Below are 25874 nucleotides of genomic sequence, written 5' to 3'. Positions count from 1 at the left end.
AGAAGCCTCTCCACCGGCCTGGCCCAGCCCAGCCCCACCAGAGCTGCTGGGGAGAGGAGCCCCTCCCCCGGCCCAGCCCAGGCCTGCTGGAACTGCCGTGGCCGGGGAGAGGAGCTTCTCACCTGGCCCTGAGCTGCTGCAGCGAGAGAGGACTGGGGGGAGTCCTCTCTCCCTGCCGCAGCTCTGGAGCAGCCTGCACCCAAAACCCTTCATCCCTGGCCCCACCCCAGAGCCTGCACTCCCCCGCACGCCAACCCTCTGCCCTAGCCCTGAGCCCCCTCCCACACTCCGAACCCTTGGCCTCACCCCCACCACACATCACCTCCATATTGGTGCACATAACAAAATTCACTCCACACATGTAAAAAATTAGAGGGAACATTAGAGGTAAGTGGAGTTTTGAAGTGACTTGCTCACAAGCAAATACTGAGTCAATACTGGAACCATAAGTTCCAACTCCCAATTCCTTTGCACTAACCATTAGATAAGGTTCCCTTTCTTCCACGGGAATTTGTGGAGGGCTCATCATTTGATATTTTTAAAAAGATAGTCTGGACAAAATATACTTTAAAGAATAATCTTTCCCAAGAGGATCTGATACCTTTAATATAGGTATTTTCCTTCTCAAAGTGTTATGAGTCTGATTAATTGGTACTGATTAATTTTCAGTTTGGGAACTGTAAAGATAGTGTCAGAAAAGGGTTTTGGTAATAACAGTGATTCCACTGGATCTGTCAGGTAATTAACATAAAATGGAGAGATTTGTCTGAGCTGTAAAATCTTAGCTTGAACCTTCTTCTCCCTCCCCATCCAAACCAAATTTGGGAATGAAATAATGACCCACTGAATTCAAATGGGAGTTTTGCCATGGGACCAGGATTTCATCTTCAAACAGTTTGGATGTGGGATTGTTGTTTGGGCCATTATAGATATTGGGCCAAGTGTGAAATCTGGATCCTAACAGCCATGTTTAGATCTCAGGTCTTGGGACAGGGTCATCTCTAATGGGAACTTCAGAAACTGGAATATTGAGTGACATCTTGGGGAAGATCTTCAACTGACTTCACTGGAACTAAACTGATTTACAATAGAGGAAGATCTGATCTGTTGTATCCATGTATACAGTACAATTCTGACAATGATTGTAACATGATTGTATCTCATTTTACATATCATGCTGCTTTCAGCTAGGATCCTTTGCCAGAAAGCCACTTGCTACTTATTTGCTATTCTAATCAAACATCTTGTCTTGTTTAAGGATAAATATGCAAGTGCTGTATGACACATTTAATTGATGTTATGCAATTATATTTTTGTGACTGCTTTGAAATAACATCTGTCTGCCCCCTCTGGGTCCCTGTAGGAAATTCTGGTGAATATGATCATCTCAGTGAGTCTTTCCTGGACATGGTTTAAATATTGATCCAGTTTTGATTCTAAAGTTAATGTGTACTAATGATGTCCCCAATGCCATACATTTAAATTAACACCTGGAGCTAACAGCCTGGAAGTAACCTCAGTTGCTTTCAATTATTGCCTTAATTGCCCTGACAAATCTGTTGCTAACATATTTAACATGTCCTTTTTGATTCATATTGAACCTGTATGTTCTTTAACTAAAAAAAAGTATCATCCAGAGTTGGGTGATTGTATGTAAAGCATTTTCCAGGTGACTTCTATTGTGTTCAACTCATATAAAGCATAAAGCTAAGAGTTTCAAAAGTGACTAATGATTTTAGGTGGCCAACTTGAGATACCTTAAAAGGGTCTGATTTTCAGAAGGCAGGTGCTTAGCACCTTCTGAAAGTCAGGCCCCATTAAAGAGTGTGAAGTTGGGCATCCAAAATCACTGGTCACTTTTGAAACTCTTGGCCTATGTTACTTGGAGATTTTTTAGAATATAAGAAAATTTAATCTACAGGCACAATTCAACTTAGAATTTCGCAATAATAATAATACAAATTCTTGGTAGTGATACAGGGCTAGATTGTGCCACCCTTTCTCACACAGTGGCTCCTCACACCATGAATAGTCCCAGTTTCTTCAATGGTAAAAAAAAACATGTAAACATTCACAAAACTAACATTGCTAGGCCCTGATATTTAATATTTCAGTGCAATGTACCTCTGACCACAACACTGATCAATCCATTTGTTCACCTAAAGCTAGCGTCCTCTTAAGGAAGAGAGAAAGAATGGTCCTGTGATTGACACTGGCCTGGAGCACAGGAGATCTGAATTCAGTTTCCAGCTCTGTCACAGGCTATCTGTATGACATAGGGCAACTCACCTAAGCTATATTAGCTTAATCACTTAACCGTTCTCTGCCTCAGTTTCCCCAAATGGATACAGTAATTCTTACTAGATGGAAGACAAGTTTTCTTGTGATCAAGAGTGCTGGAGTAGTAGAGCACTTCTAAAGAACACGGTTCAGGAAAACATCAAGGAGGATGGAGAAACACCTTGTTTAGAACAGCACATAAGCCTGCATTACATTTCAGTGCCCCTTGTGACAGATGAGGTGCTTTCAGTCCTAGAAAGGGTGGCTAGTGAGAAAATCCACCCCTAAATTACTCCATAGGGATAGGGTATCTTAGATGCTGCTACAAAGGTCTGCTGCTAAACTGGGAATGAAAGAAAAGACTAACAAAACTGAACTGAGAAGTTAGAAAACCCAGACAGTCCTCCATGCTTGATACTGAGGGCATCTGCAGACACTACACCAGTTTACACCTGCTAAACCAAACCCAGACTCCCAAGCACAAATAACCATCCTGGAAAGAAGTTAGTATACTTCTTACTAGAGCTGATCAAATAGTTAAATTCATTGGTTTGTGTCTTCATGTATAAAAGTACTGACTGCTGCGATGGGAGGTTTTCCGTTTGCTCAGATTCAAGAATCATATTATTCATTATTCACAGACATTTGGATAAATGCTTGTTGAGTAGTACCTTACTCTGTGAAACTCATTGTCTTCAACTGGTCCACATGCAGATTAAGGTGCTACTCAACAGGAGTAAAGGTGGCATAATGTAAGCACTATTGCCTTGCATCAAAGTGCCAAATACTAACAAGTTTCACATCCTCTCTGTGAGGTAGGTATGCTATTTGAGCAGGTCAGAATTCTCTTTTCCAGTAATATTTGGTATGAATTTGGCCCCTCTTTTTGGTTAACACATTGTTTTCAAACCCTTCCCGATTTCCATAAATTCATTAATCAGTTCTTAACTTTCCACCTAATAGTTTTCACTAGTACTTTTCTTTGTCTGGATTGATTGCTTTGGCTATTTCACATGCATTATTCAGGTTTATGATTGGTCGGTTATGGCACAGTCTGCTGAGTCTTCACCCTGGTGGGAAGACTGGAACTTCTCAAACAGGAGAATAAATGAGAAATTAAATTTCTGGGCCACACTTTTGGGTACTCGTGCAAACCCTTACACAGCTTGCAAGCTGGTGAGCATTTCACGATTGCCCAGTGGGGCCCCGCACAGTTGTGAGGTGGGGAGAAGGGAGCAGAAGAATAGGGAGCTTGTACTGAGACTTCTCAGACTTTGTTTTGATCCTACTGACATTTTTATAACAGTGGTATTGAGTTTCTCAACGCCCGGAACGAGACCCTTGATCTCGTGGTATGGGGTATCCCATTAGAAATCTTACCCACGCAGCTTGTGACCGTGTCTGTCAAGCCTTCTGTGCCTCCTGCTGAAGTCATCGGTGCTCTGATGCTTCCCTCCCAAGACAAATCCACTCAGACTGGGTGACGAACAAGACAGTTCTCCAGAGGCCTATATGGACCAGGAGGAAATACGGACCAATCGAGGACCATCATGCCAGTTAAGAAGGCTTGCCCGCCTTTGCTCAGGGACAAAGCTGGGTGAGACTGGGACAGAGGAGTGGCTCCTCAGGGCTAACCCAGGCCTGGGCCTTGCCCAAAGAACTGCCGCTAAGTGCACTTGAAGGGGTTTTCTCCCCTTTGTTTAAAGGTGCAGACAACTAAATCCTGAGTTGCTACTTTGTTACTCGATGGTTTGACACCAAGCTTACAGCACAGGTTATCCCGCCCCAAGCAGGCTGCCAAACCTTGCAGACTCAGGCAGGGAATGCCTGCAGTACCACTCGTGGCCCTGAAGGGGGTACTGAAGAGCAGCACTGCCTACCACACGAATATTTACCCTTTCACATAGAATAAGATCACAGGCTGTGGCTTCAGCTGAGAGAGCTGTACTCATGTAATTTAAAAATATATATATATGTTTAAAAATATATATAATTAATTGTATTTTGAGAGTTGATGTAACTGATATTTTCTATGAACAGTATTGCAGGATAGAGCCCCAGGTGAATAAATGGAGAAGCAGAAGTGTATGGGAAAATGGGGGAAGGACATGAAAATAGCAGAGACAGGATCATTTGTATAGGGTGCAGTGGTGTTGTAATCGTGGTTGCCAGCCAAATCATTGCCAGATAATAGGGGTTGTAGTCATCACAGCAAAGATATTCTGTAAGAAGAGAATTCAAAGGGAAAAGGTGCGGCAACACGCACCAGATGAGTGTGATTTTTGGCCCATGTGACCCCGCTGGAGCACATTTCTAAAGTTCCCTTGTGAATGTTAACGTAGTACTGCTTGAAACAGGACTAGAGTGTTGTGCACTAGCAGTTCGCATGTAGCATGTAGCGTGCCTACAGGGTCCACATGGGTCACTTAGTGCATGACATATTGATGCAGGTTCAAATTCACATCCCTGTGGTGAACATTGCCACACCATAGAGACAAGCTGGGAGGTGGTGGCTTTGTCAAGGGAGATCTGCACAAACGTAAGGGGCACACAGGAGAAAGCATGAATGTGCCTGTGGGGGGGAAACGCTGTTTACATTCTCAGTGTCCCCACCCTTTCTAATTCAGAGACCCGAGGTGTGGGTTCATGAGACCTAGACGGGGGAATTAATTTAGGCCAAAATATATTTTATTTAACTTGCCTGTTTAAATAGCAAAGCATTCTTCATGTGGCTATTTTATCAATATCCTAGTTTTACATAATTCAACTTTCCTTTTTCTTTTGTGTATTTTTATATGTGAAATACTTTATTTTATTTTTAATTTTTTTGCTTTTGCGAAATATAGAATCATATTGACTGAAAAAAATTAATGGATGCTCTAAGCATAAACTCACGAAGTTATGCTGACTTCTGTTGTTGCTCATGGAAAATTACAGGTATTAAATTAACTATAGGCATTTACTGTAGTTGCTTAAATATAAGAGAAACATACTGAGAATTACACCGTGTGAAAAGAATCGTGTAACTGGGTGTCCTATTTGTTGAGACATTCATAACTACACTTAGGAAAATGTTTATTTGTCCTGCTTTTACTGAAATCACATGGGATGTATGCTACTGAAGTCAATTGGAACAAGATCAGATGTCCTTCTTTTTGCCCTTTCACTGAGGAGCCAAGACACATTTTTCATAAATGTAGTTCTGGGATCAACCAGAGAACAGGAATTTTTGAACTCTAGAGTAGAGCTGGATGCAATTGTTTGATCAGCTAATAAATTTTCCAAAAATATATTTGTAGGCCAACCAAAATTATTTTCGAGTGCGGGTAGATTTGGCCAATAGTTTCAGGCAAACTATAAAAGTGAGGGAAAAAAATCTAAAAAATAGAAACAGTTACTTTTGACATTTTGAGAGTGAAATGTTTTGACATTTGGTTTCCAAATGATGATGTTTTTTTAGAAATTTAGGTAGATTTGTTTTTAAAATGTATTTTAAAAGGATAAAAACACCAAAAAAGTTACTAAAGGAAAAATCAAAAAATGTCATTTGGGGTTGAGCAAAATACTTTGTTTGACCTGAAAAAGTTTTTGTTTGTTTTTTTGTTTTGTTCATAAAAGGCAAAAACAAAAAATCTATTTTAGTTTGAAACAAACCAAATCTTTTTTTTTTCTGATTTTTTTTTTCTGTTTGGCCACTATGATGCTGTATGATTGAATATGACCATTTATATTATTGACATTACCTTTTTCGGCTATCCCTCAATGGGAGGATGATGTCTGCCAGAGGGTTCATTGGTGGGTGTTTAAGTGGCCGAGGAGCCCAGTTCATGTTCTGTGGATTTTCCCACAGAAGTGACAGATGTGATCTTGGATGAGACATAGTTGTTGGCTGGAGTGTTGTGCCCTTTCATAGATTCATAGATACTAAGGTCAGAAGGGACCATTATGATCATCTAGTCCGACCTCCTGCACAACGCGGGCCACAGAATCTCACCCACCCACTCCTGCGAAAAACCTCTCACCTATGTCTGAGCTATTGAAGTCCTCAAGTCGCTTCACTATCTCTTGAGCACGTTTGTTATCCTCAAAGTGAGCTGTGGCTTGGTGCATGGTGTGGCGCCGCTGTGTTCTGTTCTGAACCAAGTCCTCCCAGTTTGCTGGGTTGATGCCTCTCTTTTTAAGGCATACTTTCAGTATCTATTTGAAGCACTTCCACTGCCCTCTGTGAGCCCTTCTTCCGTGACTTAACTGAGAGAAGAGTACTTGCTTCGGGAGGTAAGTCTTTAGACATATGTACACAGTGGCCAGCCCAGCGGAATTGGTGTTCATGACCTGTGCTTCTATACTGCTGAGGCTGGCTGCAGAGAGAACGCTGATGTTAGTGCGTCGGTCTTCCCAGCTGATCCTGAGAATGCTCCTGAGGCAGTGCTGCTGGAACCACTACAGCCGCTTGAGATGTTGAAAGAAAAGGAGGACTTGTGGCACCTTACAAGTCCTCCTTTTCTTTTCACGGATACAGACTAACACGGCTGCCACTCTGAAACTTGAGATGTTGAGATATTCTTGACTGTTATAGTCAGAGCCTGAGATTACACTGACGTCCATATAACACGAGCCATGAGAGGTACAGATCACTGTTGGACAGACCACTGATTAGCAAGATCAATCATGCTCGCTCCACCACACTGCAAACACCCGAAGACTAAGCGGTACAACGTCAAAGCACTTCAAGACCAAACCAACTGTGAGACTTTCCAGTAACACCTGTCTGAGAAACTCTCTAACTTGCCTGACAACATAATTGATATTTCAAGGTCACTGATATTACCACTGTTATATAATTACAACAAAGTATGTCATGTAAGGATCAATGGAAAAGTTATGATTTTGCTAAGTATGATTATCCTGTTTGTATGCATGTATCACCATTGTATCTAAAGTTATGAATATTGGCCATGAACTTGTATTGTATACATGTATTGTATTGTATTCCTGGGTAAAACCCACCAGATAAGATTTACATCAAGGCTAGACAGCTATATGCTGATAGCCCATTAAGGACACTTCACTCTAACAATGAGCCATAGAAAAAACTCATCTCACCCAGTAAGCTGTTCTGTGGATGCCTCAGCAAGAATAAGGGCAATGGCTGCCCTTGGGAGTCATCAAAGCATGTAAGGACATGTGATATGCTCATGTGACCCTGAACTTGATCTTGGGCTAGTAACTTTCCAGAAACAGAGACTGTAAGGTTTGTTTGGTACAGTAAAATTCCATGCATCTGGCAGAGGATATAAAAGGACCCCTGAGATATCTCCATTTTGTCTTCATTTCCTGCTTCATTTCTCTGGGCTGGATTTCTAAGAGAGCTCTAAACAAGGACTCATGACCTCCAACCTGTTTGGGTAATTTCCAGAGCGACTTTTGCAAGCTAGCAGTTTATTCCATCACAGCTATGTTCCTGATCTATGAACACTAAAAAGTCACTTGTAGGTATATGATCTATTAACCATTTATAACTCTTCTTTTCTCTTTTTATTAAACCTTTAGTTTTTTAGTTACTAAAGGATTGGCATCAGCATGATTATTGGGTAAGATCTAAGTTATATATTGACCTGGCTAAGTAGTTGATCTCTTGGGATTGAAAGGATCCTATATCTGATTAAATTCGTTTTCAGTAACTATTCATCATTAAGCCCAGTGTCTTGGTGGTGAGTCAAGGGCTGGGATGTCTAATGTGTTTTTGGCTTCTTATTTAACCAGTGTGGTGACACAGAATTTCACTTTTGATACTGACTTGGTATAATTTAATGATAGAATAACCACCAGTTTGGGGTGAGTCTGCCCTATTTCTCAGGAGTCTATCCTGAATTTGGTATCCTCAGCTGTGAGCCACTGAGGCACTAAACCTAAAAATCAATAATTCACTCAGCTCTACCGTAGAGTAAGTAGATATGTGCAACAAGTCACAAAACATAAGTGTTGATCACTGGTATTGTACCAATACCCCCAACCCCTTCTCTGTGCTGGTCATAGGTGCTGATAGATGCCCTAAGGAGGCAAGCCTGCACCTATTTCTCTTCGGGTTGTGCATAGACTCCCTTTGCTTCTCTGGATCTGGAAGCTTCTGACGCAAAAACTGATTTTTTAGAGGAGATCTGCGGCCATTCATATAAAATAATACTAGGCAAGGGAATGGGTACAGCCTAAGGAACAAACAGGGATGGGGGACAGAAGGGAATTCAACAGCAACAGTGAAACAGTAAAAAACAAAACAAAACAAAAAAAATCATACACCACCACAATAGGACAATCCCTCCCCCCACCTTCCTCGATATTTCTAATCCCTCCAGTGATTCACATAAAGATGAGATGTGGTAGCCTGGTGAGCTACTGACCTGCTGAGTGGCTGCTCAGTCTGGCCCTCCAACCTGGCGGGGTGTGTCACTTGGCCTGGCCCTCCAGCCTGGCAGGGCACATTGCTACTTAGCTACTCAGCCTTCACCTGCTCTTGGAACACAAATGAGCCTTAGTCCAAAGTGCTCACTACCCGTCCCAGTCCAGCAGGGTCCATCATATCCCTGTTCTCTGGACTCACTCACACCTGCATTTAGAGCAACACAGTCCTTCCTTCCTTCCTTTCACTGAGGTCCGGCATACACCTCCTGCCAAGATGGCGCCTGCACCTCAGTCCTCTCAACTGTCCTGGAATCCTCTGGTTTCTTGGCACTCTAGGCCATTCTTCCTCCAGGACTTGGCTGCTTGCACCTAAGCACTGTCTGCTGGCTTGTTACACATGGTTTCACCAATAACAATAATCATAATTGATCTATCTGCAGTGTGGTTTTTCACTTATGTATTTCTACACTCTTTCATTTGTGGGTATGACAACACCGCAGCTGGGAGTGTGCCCCACAGCCTGGGGAGACAGACAGGCACTAAAAATAACGATTGTGGATGTTGCAACATGGTCAGCAGCAGAGGCTACATTTACACTGCTACTTACGTTATGTCACCCAGGGGTATGAATAAGCCACCCACCCGAGCGATATAAGTTACACCGACCAAAGCGCCAGTGTGGACAGTGCTATGTCAGTGGGAAAGTTTTTCCTGTCGACATAAATACTTCTGCTTGTTGGAGACAGATTACTTAAGTTGACAGGAGAGCTCTTTCCCGTTGGCTTAGACCAGCTACACTAGAGAGCTTACAGTGGTGCAGATGCATTGGTGTAAGCTCTCTACTGTAGCCAGAGCCTGAGGCTAGCCACCAGATCCAGGTGGGCTTGTATTTGGGCACCTAGCCCATGCCACTTTCCCTGCCTCAACATCCACACTGGTACTTTTAGTGCACTAGCTTGAATAGAGCTAATACTTGTCTGGCTACCAGGCTGGGAGGTTTGCTGCCAGCCACTGTGTGGACATACCCTGGGTGACCTAAATGGTGAACTTTCAAACATACATTGTTGTACCAGAAGTCAAGAAAAAAAAAAATCAGGGACACGCTGACCCAGCTATCTGCATTCTCATGATTTGTAGTAACCCTGTAGTAACCCTGTCTAATCAGGCGCTGATTCACCCAAAGGAAAATTCTGGGAGTCTAATGAGGCAGGTCTGCTGCTGGTTTAAATAATGTGACTACAGAGTTAAACTAATACATAGAAAAGTGAGCGTGAGTAAGTGAAGAGTGGGGAATTTAATGCATAAATGGACAATGGAGAAGAGAGGTTTTCAGATCACAGACAAGGTTTTAAAATGTAGGTATCTAAAGCTAGGCTACTAAATCCATTTTTATTTTTAAGACACCTAAATAAGAGGCCGCATGAGAACTACAGACTGCTCATCACTTTTGAGTCACACTGGTATCCAAATATTATGTTTTGAGTCATCAGGTGGCACAGTTACATACAGTCTTACAAAAAGAACAGGAGGATTTGTGGCACCTTAGAGACTAACACATTTATTTGAGCATAAGCTTTCATGAGCTACGGCTCACTTCATCAGATGCATGTATCTGTATGTAACTTAGGCTAATGTAGTGCCAGTCTTTAAAAAAGGGAAGAAGGAGGATCCTGGGAACTACAGGCCAGTCAGCCTCACCTCAGTCCCTGGAAAAATCATGGAGCAGGTCCTCAAAGAATCAATCCTGAAGCACTTGCATGAGAGGAAAGTGATCAGGAACAGCCAGCATGGATTCACCAAAGGAAGGTCATGCCTGACTAATCTAATCGCCTTTTATGATGAGATTACTGGTTCTGTGGATGAAGGGAAAGCAGTGGATGTATTGTTTCTTGACTTTAGCAAAGCTTTTGACACGGTCTCCTACAGTATTCTTGTCAGCAAGTTAAGGAAGTATGGGCTGGAAGAATGCACTATAAGGTGGGTAGAAAGCTGGCTAGATTGTCGGGCTCAACGGGTAGTTATCAATGGCTCCATGTCTAGTTGGCAGCCGGTATCAAGTGGAGTGCCCCAAGGGTCGGTCCTGGGGCCGGTTTTGTTCAATATCTTCATAAATGATCTGGAGGATGGTGTGGATTGCACTCTCAGCAAATTTGCGGATGATACTAAACTGGGAGGAGTGGTAGATACGCTGGAGGGGAGGGATAGGATACAGAAGGACCTAGACAAATTGGAGGATTGGGCCAAAAGAAATCTGATGAGGTTCAATAAGGATAAGTGCAGGGTCCTGCACTTAGGACAGAAGAACCCAATGCACAGCTACAGACTAGGGACCGAATGGCTAATGAGCAGTTCTGCGGAAAAGGACCTAGGGGTGACAGTGGACGAGAAGCTGGATATGAGTCAGTAGTGTGCCCTTGTTGCCAAGAAGGCCAATGGCATTTTGGGATGTATAAGTAGGGGCATAGCGAGCAGATCGAGGGACGTGATCGTTCCCCTCTATTCGACATTGGTGAGGCCTCATCTGGAGTACTGTGTCCAGTTTTGGGCCCCACACTTCAAGAAGGATGTGGATAAATTGGAAAGAGTCCAGCGAAGGGCAACAAAAATGATTAGGGGTCTGGAACACATGAGTTATGAGGAGAGGCTGAGGGAGCTGGGATTGTTTAGCCTGCAGAAGAGAAGAATGAGGGGGGATTTGATAGCTGCTTTCAACTACCTGAAAGGGGGTTCCAAAGAGGATGGCTCTAGACTGTTCTCAATGGTAGCAGATGACAGAATGAGGAGTAATGGTCTCAAGTTGCAGTGGGGGAGGTTTAGATTGGATATTAGGAAAAACTTTTTCACTAAGAGGGTGGTGAAACACTGGAATGCGTTACCTAGGGAGGTGGTAGAATCTCCTTCCTTAGAGGTTTTTAAGGTCAGGCTTGACAAAGCCCTGGCTGGGATGATTTAACTGGGAATTGGTCCTGCTTCGAGCAGGGGGTTGGACTAGATGACCTTCTGGGGTCCCTTCCAACCCTTATATTCTATGATTCTATGAAATAAATGTGTTAGTCTCTAAGGTGCCACAAGTCCTCCTTTTCTTTTTGCAGATAGAGACTAACACGGCTGCTACTCTGAATACAGTCTTACAAGTTCTTTGTCTTGTGCTAGCAGTGAACAGTCTTTGAAGAAATGCTATATTGTTGTTTTGTGGTGTAATTATTTTTTTTGGAGGCGGGGCAGTTGTTGCAAGCAGTTGGAGAGTTTTCTGTTTTCCTTTCTCTGAGTCAATTCCTGGGGTAAAGTTACTTCCTGAGAACTGAGCATTGGTGTTTGAGATGAGATTTTTGAAAGAGGGGATTGCCTGCCTGCTGTTTGTAACCATCTCTGTTCAAAGACTGGAATACATAGTGTAAATAAACAAGTCATACTAAGAAAATACCCAGACTCCATTATTTCTCTTTCAATAGGAAACTGACTTGTGGGGCCCTGAAAGCTACTCCTGCACAGCAGAGGCAACACTATGAATTTTGGGAGGGATTTTCAAAAGTGCTTAAGTGACTTAGAAGCACAAATCCCATAGAGAGTCAATGGGACCTGTGCTCCTAAATCACATAGGGGCTTTTGAAAATCCCACCCTTAATCTAACTTTAGACACCCAGATTTAAAAATCTTTGCTTAGCAGGGAGAGTTAATGAACCAAGGAGAGGTAAGGACTTCAGATAAGAAGGTTTTTGCACTGAATGTTGCAAGATCATGTGAAGGTTCAGAAAAGATGTTGATGCTAGATAAGGGGAGCAGAAGGAGTAAGAGGGAAGGTGTGCATGGCAGTCTGGAATGTCCAGGGATGTTTTAAAATACAAAAAGGGCCATTTTGAATTGGATTATGGAACATATGGGGAGCTAGTGGAAGTGGGAGGATGGAGGTGATGTGGTCAATCCTCTTTTGCAATGTAATAAATCAGGCTGCAGTTTAAATTGGATTAGATTCAAAGGCATGGGAACTGAATGATGCTGATGCAGTGAACAGGATAGCTTGTACTGTGCCCGCTGACTGTTCTGTACTTGTCCCCTGCATATAGTATTTTAGTCTGCAGGGCTGTCAATTCAGCAACTTATGAGCACTGAAATTCCCATAAAAACATAAATGAACAACTCCCTAGCAGCCTCTTACTGTAGCTTTCAGAGTCTCATCTCTTCTTACCCACAGCTTTTTAAAAAGTGTCAATAGCAATGAATTAAAAACAGTTATGATATTGATTAGCTCTCAGTTAATTCCCTTTGTCTCTAGCTCTAGTTTCTCATGCATTCTATAGTTAAAAATAGTATTGTACCTAGTAGCTGTAATAAAAGTGTCAAAGTAAATCACATTATCCTGTCATTCTGAAGTATAAGCTGGTGATCTTGGTTTATTATTTCTTCTTTAGAATAATTAAATTACAATTAAACATAAAACCTCTCTAGTAATATTATGTGTGTTTTGAGTATGTTGGAACTAGCATCTTGCTGTATTAATTTTTAACAGCCTTTGATTTCCTTCTTAGAATTGTCATGGTCATGTGTAATTGTTAAGGGTGGATGAACCATACAGTTTAACTCCTCTGATATTCTGGGTCTATGCAAATGATCATAATCTTTTGGACCTAAATTCATAATAGTGACTAAACATCCCACAGAGTGTCTAGACTGAAATCTAGTAGCCTGAGCAGGACAGGACAAAGGAGAATCTTAAATAAATCCTTTTCAGAACATCTGGCATTATACTGGCAGCCACTGATCAATTCTATAGCAGCTTTGATTCAGGTATCTCAAAGTGCTTCACAACCATTAGTGAAATGAGCAGCAACATTAATATTTACCAAAGGGCCAAAATGCTGCTAAATACCTATCTGATCTCTACAACATGTCAGGGAGTAAGACTACAGCTTCCTCTGAATAAATCCCAGATTGTATTCTACTATATTGCTTTTACGATGTCAGATCTTCAGAACTGGAGAGGTATTTATTTGGGGAGATAACTAATGTATACAACTATGGTGCTATGTAAATAACAAGTATGTGTGTCCTGCAAATCCCCATGTGTTTTGAGCACCATATTGGGTCAGTGCAGAAGACACAGCTCACAGGGAGAGGCTGAACTCTTCCACCACCAGTGATAAGTGAATGACAACCTATGATGGACTAATTAAAGACAGTCTGGAATGACTAGCATTCACTATTTATATATATGTATATTTAATTCTATGCCACAGTGGAATTCAGAGCATAGAGACAACAGTGTTATTTTTGGCTGTAAGTTTCACTTTGGTAACCTATTCCAGAATGTCATTGAACCATTGGTTTCATACATTATAAAAATGGGTATACAATACAGATACATTGATCAGTTCAGCTGATGTTGCTGCCTGTAGGTGTTGTCTTACTGAAATTGTAAACTGTAAATAGGAGTTATGATACCCAAGCAGGTGCAGCCATTTATAATATGGCCATAGGCAGATGGAAACTTACATTATAACTTGTCGAAATGGGTTGGATTCAGAGAGAAACAATGGATGGTTATTTGAGGATAGATGGTAGAACATAGAAGAAAGACACAAAATTAATCTGAAATGAAAACAAGCAAGAATAAAAACACAGACACAGGAGGAATATGTCGTAAAGAACAAAGAGGCCAAAAAGTCCTAAGACAGACAAATGAGATTTTATAGACAAAAATGCAACAGATGTGCGGACAGCTGCAGCCTAAAATGGCATAAAGGCAATGTACACTATCATTAGACAGTTGTTAGGAAGAAAAACAAATAAAAACCAGCTGGTTCAAGACAATGACGGCAACCTAACAACAGAGATAACAGAATATATGGAGGTAGTGCTTTAATCAGCTACTGAATGGCATGCCAATGACCAATCCCCTGGATATAGAGGAAGAAGAAGATCTGAACATTGAACTGGAACCTATCACTAGAAGCAGAGAAGGCAGTCAATCAGTTAAAAAGTGGAAAGGCATCTGGCCTGGAAAATATCTCAACCGCGGTCCTTAAGGCACACTTGAAGAAAACAGTAGGCATTTTGATAGGTCTCTTACAAAAGATATGGGAAAAAGAAAAATACCAGACAAGTGGGGAAAGGGTCATATAATGAAGCTGCCAAAGACTTGAGTCCATGCAAAAACTTGAGGGACGTTCAATTGCTGTCTATCCCAAGTAAGTATTTATGTGCATTATTCTAAACAGAATAAGGAATAGAGTAGATCAATGGTTACAACAAGAACAGGTAGGGTACAGACAGGAGAAATTATGTATAGCTCAAATAGTAATTCTGCATATCATCATAAATTGTTGAATGGTGGTCACGACTTTATAAAATTCATGTAGATTTCCAAAAAGCCTATGATACAGTGGATAAAACAGTTCTATGGAAGTTGGTATATTACTAGGGAATCCCTCAAAAAATTGTGAACCTCAGTCAGAGTTTACATGGAAATATGACATGCAAGTAATACATAATAGTGAACTGACACAGCCATTTGCAGTTATTACTGGCATCATAGATTCTAAAGCCAGAATGGACCATTGTAATCATCTAGTCTGACCTCATGTATAACACAGGCCATAGAACATCCCCAAAATAATTCCTAGAGTGTATCTTTTAGAAAAACACCCAATCTTTATTTAAAAATTGTTGTCGAATCCACCACAGCTCTTGGTAGATTGTCCCAATACTTAATTACACTCAGAGTTAAAAATTTATGCCTTAGTTCCAGTCTGAATTTGTCTTGCTTCAACTTCCAGCCATTGGATTATGTTATACTTTTCTCTGCTAGATTGAAGAGCCCATTACTGAATATTTGTTCTCCATGTAGATACAAGCATGTTTTATGTCACCCATTATCTTTTAGTGGTAGTTAATTGGGTAATGAGAAGGACCACAGAACAACCAAGGGACTGGAACCCCCAAGTTAAGAGGTGACAAGGTAGACCAAGAATAACATGAAGATGGGAGTTGTTATAACCAGAGGTCCTGGTTAGGTGATAAGAGCCCTTGTTTCTTCTCAGACTCAGGCAATTGTGATGGGTTCCCTCTGGGGTGCCACTAGAAACTGAGGTACTACTGAGCCCAGCTGTCCCACCAGCCTGGGTTCTCTTTACACTGTATTGCTGAGGCAACCCTCAGGGTTCAGATTGCACTTTACCAGCAAACATACAGGTAGGGACACACCACCTGCAGCTTTACACACAGATGCTGAGATCAACTCTGTATGGAAAAGTTCAACTAAGGAATTGCCCAGCACTCAAGTGTACACCCCCTCTGGAGTGTAAACCCAAAACTATATCGTCTTGCGCTGCTCAGAGAACTATACAGCGTAAGCACATTGAAATTCGCCCCTTCCCTCAATGTGGAGGAAGATATGCACAGCTTTTTGCCCCTCCCCCCAAGTTATAAATTCAACAAACAGGTTTTAGAGAAAACAAAACCAAGTTTATTAACTATAGAAGATAGATTTTAAGTGATCATAAAGGATAGCAAACAGATCAAAGCAGATTACTTAGCAAATCAAACAAACACACAATCTAAGCTTAAGATACTAAAGAAATTGGTTACAATTTGCACATTCTCATCCTGAATGTTGTTTTAGGCAGATTGCAGAGATTCTTGAAGGACAGCTGCACTGGCCTGCAGCTTAAAATTTCAGATATTTCATTCAGAGCCTAGACATCCTTCCAGCCTGGGCTCAGTCCTTCTCCCACCTTATCTTTGTTTCTTAGATGTTTACAGCAGTCCTCCTGGGCAGGGATTCGGTGAAGAATGAACCACAATTATATCACTCCCCTGCCTTAAATAGGTTTTACATATGGCGGGAGTCCTTTGTCTTCCAATGTGATTCTCACCCCCACTCAGTGGAAAAGTACTAATTTTATCATGGAGTCCAGTATCAGGTGACTTGATCACTGACCCTGCAGCCATAACTCAAAGTCTATTTGCAGAGTCCACAGGAAGACTTTCCAGGAAGGTGGGAGATTAGCATCTTCAAAGACCTATTGTGTTTCCTAATGGCCCTTTCCAGCTAGCAGTCTAAACTGATTGCATTCTGTCTAGTGGGCACTTCCCAAGTTTACACACATTTGCAATAGGTGCATAGACAATATTCCAAACTTCAGATACAAAAATGATACATGCATACAAATATGATGATCATATTCAGTAAATCATAACCTTTCCAGTGATAGCTCACATGACCCATCTTGCATAAAATATATCTCGGATATGCTATAATCATATCATAACATCTCCATGGGGAATGTGGGGCATAGTATCACAGCAACCCCTTAACGTTTCTTTGCTATCCCCCTTCCCAACGCCCTCACTGCAGGCCAGCCTCAGTCAGTTCTGGCACAACAGTCTCTGCTCTGGTTGCCATGAAGCCAACCAACAGCCTCTGAGGTTCCCTGCTTGGGCAGAGCCCCAGCAGACTATCAACAGCAGCTTCTGACTTTCTGTCACTAGCTTAGCAGCAGCTCCTGGCTTGGACAGTGCTCCTTATAGCAGTCTCCAGGGATTTCAGCTCCTCATATACAAGTTGCAGCCCACCAACTGCTCTCCCTCTATCCCCTGGAAGTGGAATCTCTCTCTCTTCCTAAGGGCATCATGAGAGTTGTAGTCTCCAAGGCTGGATAGCAGCAGTCAGGACCTTCCCAACTGGAACAGTCCCAGTTAAGTTCAGAGGTCCGTCTAGTACAGGGTGCCTAATTGCCTTCAAGGCCTGATCTGGTAAGTGGGCTCAGAACCCACCAACTGGATTAGGTCACTATTGACGAGTTTACACAAAACAGCTGGAGGGGAAGGAGGCAGTGCTTCCTAATAACTCATAGCCCAGAGATCAGAGTCATTATCTGGGATGTTGGAGATCCCCAGTTCAAGCGCCTTCTGCTTGGGCAGGAAGAGGGAAGGGATTTGGCAGGAATCTGCCACCTCTCAGGTGACGGGTCTAACCACTGGGCTATGGGGTATTCGCCCTCGATCTCTCCTGTTGAAGCTGTCCCACTCTGGATAATTAGTGAAAGGAACATTGGGTGAGAGAGAGATAACGTGAGTGACTCTGTAGCCCAGTGATTAGAGCACTCACAGGAGCAGAATCCGGTCCCACTGCTTAAATCAGAAATCAGTGACTTAATACTCCACAAACACTATGAAATTATGATTGTTTACATAGGAATGTACACACATTCTGAGAGATGTCCATGTTTCCAAAATTAAACTGGCTCTTCATTAAGAGAACTATTTACAGAGGTTCTGCAGCAGTAGCTCTCTAGCTACAGCATTCCAGCCATGTGCATGCAAACTGACTTCCCAGTGCCTCCTCCAAACTTGCGCTCCGACAGGTAGGGTTGCCACCTCTGAAGTACCAGAAACCAGGACTTCTGGGATGATCCAGAGCCCATAAAATTGGCTGGCTGGCTTTGTATACTGAGCAGCCCTAGATTTCTCAGGACAGCTACTTCTAAAAAGGGACAATCCTGGGAAAACCTGGACATGTGGCAACCTGGCCTGCAACCTGTTCTCCTCCCTCCAAGTTCCACGCAGGTTGCTTCAATGGTTTCTTAGACCCAAAGATCTGACAGAGCTGGAAAAAAAACAATTGGGTTCACTGGTTTCATTCTCTTGCCAGTGCTGGATAGCTTCCCATAGTACATTTTCTTCTGCAGTGATTCTCACCCTTTTTTTACTTTTAACAACTAATCTGGCAGGAGAACCTTTTGTATTTACCACTTTTCTCAAGACTGAGACTATCCTGTGGGGAGTTAAAAAATAAGATGATTGTTCAAAATCATTCTTAAGAAGCCTTATATGTGTCTGATCATTTTAGCTAGTAGGTTACGTATCCAATATAAATTTCCTACATGAGAACCAGATAAGGCATAGGCTATGGAAAAAGTCCAAAAAAGGAAGACTGCCCATTTTATGCTAGCTTTTTTTCTGATAAAGTAGGAAATATAAAATTGCATATAATCATTCTTCAAAAAATTGATGTAGGACTGTCTCCACTTCAGATAACGTGTATAGTCTTGAACTTTGAAGCTGGATTCTTGAATCTATGATCAGTAAGATTCCCAAAGTGTAACCAGTTATGGTATCCAAAGATCAAAATCCACTATATCCATACCCCAGCGCACACGGCAGCTGTTGTATTATCAGCAAGCCAAGGGTTAACTCCTGGGTTAGATCTCTCACCAGTGTGTAGAAGAGAGTAATGGAGCAGAGCTGAGGGCTGAGGATATACTCTGGCACTTAGCTAGTAGCTTCCTGCTAATCATAGAGGGAAGACATTCCCAAGGAGCTGAACTTCATATCTGGTTCATCTAGTCCAACCCCATGCTCAAAGCAGGACCAATCCCCAACTAAATCATCCCAGCCAGGGGGTTGTCAAGCCTGACTTTAAAAACCTCTAAGGAAGGAGATTCCACCACCTCCCTTGGTAACGCATTCCAGTACTTCACCACCCTCCTAATGAAAATGTTTTTCCTAATATCCAATCTAAACCTCCCCCACTGCAACTTTAGACCATTGCTTCTTGTTCTGTCATCTGCCACCACTGAGAACAGTCTAGATGCATCCTCTTTGGAACCCCCTTTCAGGTAGTTGAAAGCAGCTATCAAATCCCCCCTCATTCTTCTCTTCTGCAGACTAAACAATCCCAGCTCCCTCAGCCTCTCCTCATAAGTCATGTGTTCTAGTCCCCTAATCATTTTTGTTGCCCTCCACTGGACGCTTTCTAATTTTTCCACATCCTTCTTGTAGTGTGGGGCCCAAAACTGGACACAGTACTCCAGATGAGGCCTCACCAATGTTGAATAGAGGGGAACGATCACGTCCCTCAATCTGCTGGCAATGCCCCTACTTATACACTTCTTCTTTCTACTTTGGAATGCTGAGGGCCTGATTGAACCATTCTGGAGTCTGAAGCAAGTATTTAACAGAGCCTGCATATTTTGAACCTGATAGTTAGAGCACCCAGCTGCTTCTACTACTGAAAGAAGGCTTTATCACTGTGGAATTCATAATGCTTATAGAGATACCAAGTGAGTCTTGTTACCCCTCTGGAAACTGCTCTCATCCTTGCACTCCCTTCCTGGTGCTCAGAAGAGGACAGGGTTATGTTCATTAGCTCTCACCCACCTCGCACCTCCTAGAGCTTGTGGCAAATAATGGCTTCTTCTTGAATGGATGTGGGTTTTTTTTGCACCTTCTCTCCATAATCTACAAGTCCAGCCAGAATTTGGCCCATGCTGTATATTAGATTGCAAAATGACATAAATAATTTGCATATTGAATTTGAATTGCAAATACAAAACAATATATTGGTACAAATACACTACATACGAATTGCTGGTAATAGTAGCAATCTGGTAGTGCCTAAAGACCCCATCCAAAGCGAGGGCTTCCTAGTGCTAGGAACTGTACACACACTGAATAGAAGACCACCTCTGCTCTGAAGAGCTTACAAGAGCTTATTAAAGCATGTGCTGTGTACTAGACAGAGTTATTAGGCACCTGCCATAAAGCTGGCATTCCCCGCTCAATGCTGGGGTATTGGGATCACATTTACATGAGTGGTCATGATGGAATGACATGTAGGGCCAAATCCTCAGCTGCTGTACGTTGGCATAGCTCTGTTGAAGTCCATGGAGCTACATCAATTTTTCACCAGCTGGGCAGCTGGACTCTGGGGTTCACAAGTATTGAGTTTCTTTCTGGATAAACAGGATAATAAAAACAAACAATTCCATGATAATAAAATTGAGTGAGTGAAGTGATATCTTTTATTTATATTGATGAAAGAGACAAGCTTTTAAGCTACACAGAGCTCTTCTTCAGGTTTGGGAAAGGTACTCAGAGTGTCACAGCTAAATACAAGGTGGAACAGATTGTTTAGTATAAGTAGTTACACACATTCTAAGAGACGATTGAAGGTGAAGTGGTCCATTAACACCTCTTCAATCATAGAACAAAAAAGGTTTCAGAGTAGCAGCCGTGTTAGTCTGTATCCGCAAAAAGAAAAGGACGACTTGTGGCACCTTAGAGACTAACCAATTTATTTGAGCATAAGCTTTCGTGAGCTACAGCTCACTTCATCGGATGCAAAAAGGGAGGTTAGTGCATTACAGATTGTTGAAATAAGCCATAAATCCAGTGTCTTTATTCAGGCTTTGTCTACACTGGCAAGTGAAAGACAAAACTTGTCATTCAGAGGTGTTAAAATAACACCTCCTTCCCCCCGAAAGACAAAAGTTTTGTCAATGAGAAGTGCCGGTGTGAACAGCACTTTGTCGGAGCACTCTCCTGCCGACAATGCTAATGCCGCTCATTGGGGGTGGAAGTTGTTTGTTGGCAGGAGAGCTCTCTCCTGCCAACAAACAGCGGCTACACTGCATGCCTTTTAGCGGCACAGCTGTAGCAGTACAGCTGGGTCACTAAAAGCTGCGTAGTGTAGACATAGCCTAAGACCACGATTTTAGTATTTAGCAAAGATATGAATTTATATGTTCCCAGGCTCGTCTTTTGAAGGTGTTGTGAGGTCAGCACTGAGAAGTCAGAGATAGAGTGACTGCTTTGTGAAAAGCGTTCACCATGGTGATATGGAGTTTTGTCTTTTATCATTTTCCTGTATGAGTTCATTCGAGAGTGCAGTGATTGTCTGGTTTCATGCACATCATTGTTGTTGGGGCATTTAGTGCAGTGGATGAGGTACAGCACATGTTGTGATAAGCATGGATCTTGAAAGGTGTGTTGTGGGGGCATTGATCATTGTAGCTGTAAATATATGTTTGTAGGTTTTGCCTTACTTGTTCTGGAGATTGAAGAGCCCATTATCAAATTTTTGTTCCCCATGTAGGTACTTATACACTGTGATCATCGTCCTCTTATCATCTCTTAGTTATATAGAATGAGCTCCTTGAGGCTCTCATTATAATGCATGTTTCCCAGTCCTTTAAACATTCTCATAGCTGTTTTCTGAACCCTTTCCAATTCACCAACATGCTTCCTCAACTGTGGACACCAGAACTGGACACAGTATTCCAGTAGCAGGCACACCAGTGCCAAATATAGAGGTAATATAACCTCTTTACTCCTACTCGAGATGCAGCCAGGGATCACATTAGCTTTTTTGGCCACAGCGTCACATTGAGAGCTTATGTTCAGCTGATTATTGATCATAACCCCCAAGTCATGGGGGAAAGTGTGAGACTCTTACTGAACAGGAGAGGCAACATAGTGACAGATGATGTGGTGTGGAAAAAGCTGAAGTACTCAATGTTTTTTTTTGCCTCGGTCTTCACAGACAAGGTCAGCTCCCAGATTGCTGCACTGGGCAACACAGTATGGGGAGGAGGTGAGCAGCCCTCAGTGGTGAAAGAACAGTTTAAGGACTATTTAGAAAAGCTGGACATGCACAAGTCCATGGGTCCAGATCTAATGCATCCAAGGGTGCTGAGGGAGTTGACTGATATGATTGCAGAGCCATTGGCCATTATCTTTGAAAATTCGTGGCGATTGGGGGAGGTCCCAGATGATTGGAAAAAGGCAAATATAGTGCCCATATTTTAAAAAGGGAAGAAAGAGAACCCAGGGAACTACAGACTGGTCAGCCTCCCTTCAGTCCCCAGCAAAATCATGGAGCAGGTCCTCAAGGAATCCATTTCGAAGCACTTGGAGGAGAGGAAGGTGATCAGGAACAGTCTACATGGATTCACCAAGGGCAAGTCAGGCCTGGCCAACCTGATTGCCTTCTACGATGAGATAATTGGCTCTGTGGATATGGGGAAAGTGGTGGATGTGATATATCTTGACTTTACCAAAGCTTTTGATATGATCTCCCACAGTATTCTTGCCAGCAAGTTAAAGAAGCATGGACTGGATGAGTGGACTATAAGGTGGATAGAAATCTGCCTAGATTGTCAGTCTCAATGGGTAATGATCAACGGCTCAATGTCTAGTTGGCAGCCGGTATTAAGTGGAGTGCCCTGGGATCAGTCCTGGGGTCAGTTTTGTTCAAAATCTTTATTAATGATCTGGATGATGGGATGAATTGCACCCTCAGCAAGCTCGTAGATGACACTAAGCTGAGGGGAGAGGTAGATATGCTAGAGAGGAGGGATAGGGTCCAGAGTGACCTAGACAAATTGGACGATTGGGCCAAAACAAAACTGATTAGGTTCAACAAGGACAAGAGCAGAGTCCTGCACTTAGGAGGAAGAATCCCATGCACCGCTACAGGCTGGGGACCCACTGGCTAAGCAGGAGTTCTGCAGAAAAGGACCTAAGGGTTATAGAGGCCCTGGGGTTTTTTCGCCTTCCTCTGTAGCGTGGGGCACAGGTCACTTGCTGGAGGATTCTCTGCACCTTGAAGTCTTTAAGCCATGATTTGAGAACTTCAATAGCTCAGACATAGGTCAGGGGTTTGTTACAGGAGAGGGTGGGTGAGATTCTGTGGCTTGCGTGGTGCAGGAGGTCAGACTAGACGATCTTAAGGTCCCTTCTGACCTTAAAGTCTATGATTCTATGAGAAGCTGGATATGAGTCAGCAGTGTGCGCTCGTTGCCAAGAAGGCCAACAGCATATTGGGCTGCATTAATAGGAGCATTGCCAGTAGATCGAGGGAAGTGATTATTCACCTCTGTTTGGCACTGTTGAGGCCACACCTGGAGTACAATGTCCAGTTTTGGTCCCCCACTACAGAAGGGAGGTGGACAAATTGGAGAGAGTCTACCGGAGGGCAACGAAAATTATTAGGGGACTGGGGCACCTGACTTACAAGGAGAGGCTGAGGGAAGTGGGGTTATTGAGTCTGGAGAACAGTGAGGGGGGATTTGATAGCAGCCTTCAACTACCTGAAGGGAGGTTCCAAAGAGGATGGAGCTAGGCTGTTCTCAGTGGTGGCAGATGACAGAACAAGAAGCAATGGTCTCAAGTTGCAGTGGGGGAGGTCTAGGTTGGATATTAGGAAACACGATTTCACTAGGAGGGTGGTGAAGCAATGGAATGGGTTACCTATGGGGAAATGGTGGAATCTCCAACCTTACAGGTTTTTAAGGCCCGGCTTGACAAAGCCCTGACTGAGATGATTTAGTTGGTGTTGGTCCTAAAATCTCTTCCAACCCTAATATTCTCTGATTCTAAGTCTCTTTCAAAGTTACTGTTCTTCCTTGTGCATCATTACGGGAGTTGCAAGAAGTTACAGCTCTCCCATCCCATTTAAGGCAAAGGTGGTTGCAAAGCAGTCACTAAGTAGTGATACTAAGGCCTTGTTAACCCTAGATTTTGAACCACTGCATTTCCACCTCCAGTAGCAATGGCAAGATCAATAGTGGGCCAAGGCCCTGATGGTCATTGGTGATTTAAGCACCATATTTTCTAGACCTGCTCTGAGCATTTTTAGGAGACATAGTAGTTAAGATGCTGGCACTTTGTCTACACTACAGCTTTCACTGTTGTTTCTGCACCAATGATAGGAACAGTGGGAAAGTTCAGGGGGAAAAAGTCCAGGGTGGACACAGCTTGAGTGCATAATTTGTCCTTTGAAAACCTTTAATATCAGTGATGGTGCACAAGAAGGAAAGAACCCAGCCTGATTCTCAGATTCTAGGTTGAGTTTACAGGGCTGGCAGTTGGGGGCGGGGGAGACATCCTTTTACTTGAAAACTGATTACACTTGATATGGAAATTACTGAGCCAATAAATACAAGTCACAAGGATTCACTTTTACACAGCAAATTGTCAGAGCCAAACTGCACTTTCACTTGGAGTGTTCAAACTTTTGTGGATTTAAATCAGGATCAAGATCTTAAATTCAAGATCATTTCAATCTTGGACCTTTTGTGTTCAGTATAACTCAGCCTACGGCATCATGTGCCATGTATGTTTCATCCAGTGTATTAAACCTCTATTTGTCTACTCACCCTTTTTTTTTCTTTTTTTTTTGGGGGGGGGGCAGAGAGGTCTGGGTTTTTTTGTTCAATTTCTCTCGTAATCTTGAAATTTAAAATCACTTCAATTAAGAAGAATATGAAGGACTCATCAATCCATGTTTATGATGCAGTTTTTAATTGTATTTAATAAGGAGAACAATGCTAAAGTTTAAAGTAGTTTCCTTGGACAAAGAGAATAAGCACACAAGGATAGAAACTGGCCAACATTACAGAAACAATTGACAGATTTAACAAAACATTGAATGAAAGCAACATTGTAATAAAGTCTTGGTTTCTTTTTTTTTTTTTTAAATGAAATGAGTGCACTGAACTCTTACAAATAACACCATTGATAGGCTTCAGTTAAACTGAGGACACTTTAGTTGTGCAGGATTAATACATTGGATAGAACAAGTCATTCAACAAGTAAAAGTACTTTTTGAAAAATAGTTGGGGAAGGAGGTGCAGCATTTAATGAACTAACTCACTGAGCAAACTCCAGGATTGCTATATTCCCCTCCCCATAAGTAATATGGCACTTTTGGCAGTGTGATTGGTTATACATAATGTGTTTGAATGATGTCTTTACACATGCAAGATTGTCGTGCTGTTTTAAAAAAAAAATCTGTACCCAAATAAATCTCAAAAATGTAGGCACGATGTGTTTTAATGCAGATGGCTTCAATGCCACATCAGTTTATGATATACAGCAGAGAGGGCTACTAACATGTTTTTTATATCTCAAACTAAACACTGCTGGCTGCAACCAGTGGCACTAGAGTATCCAGCTCACTAGTATCAGTAGCTTTTCAATGGTTCATAGCTGCTAATTGTGCAAAATATTCTAAAGCAATAAAAGTCTACTTGAAATTCTGCAACATAACTGGCTTTCACTGTACTGCAAGTGTGACACATTATTTTAGATTAGTTCCACTTCAGATTAAGGGGGGGATAGGGGAAGAATTTGATGCTCTATTTTTAATGACATTCATAGATTCATAGATACTAAGGTCAGAAGAGACCATCATGATCATCTAGTCCGACCTCTTGCACAATGCAGGCCACAGAATCTCACCCACCCACGCCTGCAAAAAACCTCTCACCTAAGTCTTTCATGGTGTGCTTTGTGTAAAGCATTGAGGAAACCTTAAGTATAACTAACCTCTCTTGTGGCAGACTCCTGCCTTGGGGGCCTGATCCTAACTTTATTCAGACAAAATACAGATGCCACAGTGATAAAGCCTGGAT

Source organism: Caretta caretta, chromosome 1, assembly GCF_965140235.1.
Source record: "Caretta caretta isolate rCarCar2 chromosome 1, rCarCar1.hap1, whole genome shotgun sequence".
NCBI classification, from domain to species: domain Eukaryota; kingdom Metazoa; phylum Chordata; order Testudines; family Cheloniidae; genus Caretta; species Caretta caretta.
Note: the sequence above shows the minus strand (reverse complement) of the source record.